Below are 934 nucleotides of genomic sequence, written 5' to 3' on the forward strand. Positions count from 1 at the left end.
ATCTGGGAAGCCCAAGAATACTGGAGGAGGTAGCCTATCCCTTCTCCAGGGGATCTTTCCAACCCAGGAATCGAACTGGATCTCCTACATTGCAGGCAGATTCTTTAGCAATTAAGCTACCATGGAAGACCACTAGTAAGGGATACATACATATTTTCTAAATATTAAGATAATAAGATATATTTAATATAGCATGTGACCAAATCATTTAGGAGTGCATCATTTTGTTTCTATGCATTTGATCTCTTTTGATATTACTAATTTTAAGTTTTGTTATCAAAAGTTAGCCTGTGTTATTTCTGCACAGTTGACTTTATTTACATTTTATTGGTAACAATATAAATTTTTATGTACAAAGAGAAACATTTTGAAAAAAAGGTATAATCTCAGTGGGTTACAGGCTTCAAAGTATGCTTGCTAATTCTCTTATTTATTTGATTTAATTTCTTCCATGTTATTTAATTTTTTATTTGTATTATCTGTTGTAGATTGATAAGTTGAACATATCATGCTACAATTTTGTCTCCCTCAATTTCTCTTTGTTTCTAGTATTTTCTAACTACTTAACATATTACTGAGTTTTATTTTTAACTCACTCTGAGGTGCTGCATGATTTAATGGGTGGATCTTGTCCACTTACATTCTTCGTGATAATTATTGTACTTTATTACCAGGTTAGATCAGAGTTTGTTTACTTATTTATTAATTTGCAAAGGATATCCAATTGCTATTGTGGTACCAAGATCTTTGTTTCCTTGCTGACTGACAGCTGGGGCAGGACTTTGCTTATAAATGACACCTGTGCTATTTCTCAAGCTTCCCATATTTTCCCCTTCTGCAGCAGGGAGTTGAGCCCCTTTCATTCTTTAAATCTGCCATTCCCTTATGTCACATCTCTGACTTCAAATGAAAATGGAAAATTGTTGCATTTAAG

Source organism: Bison bison, unplaced genomic scaffold (assembly GCF_000754665.1).
Source record: "Bison bison bison isolate TAMUID 2011002044 unplaced genomic scaffold, Bison_UMD1.0 scf7180017864246, whole genome shotgun sequence".
NCBI classification, from domain to species: Eukaryota; Metazoa; Chordata; class Mammalia; order Artiodactyla; family Bovidae; genus Bison; species Bison bison.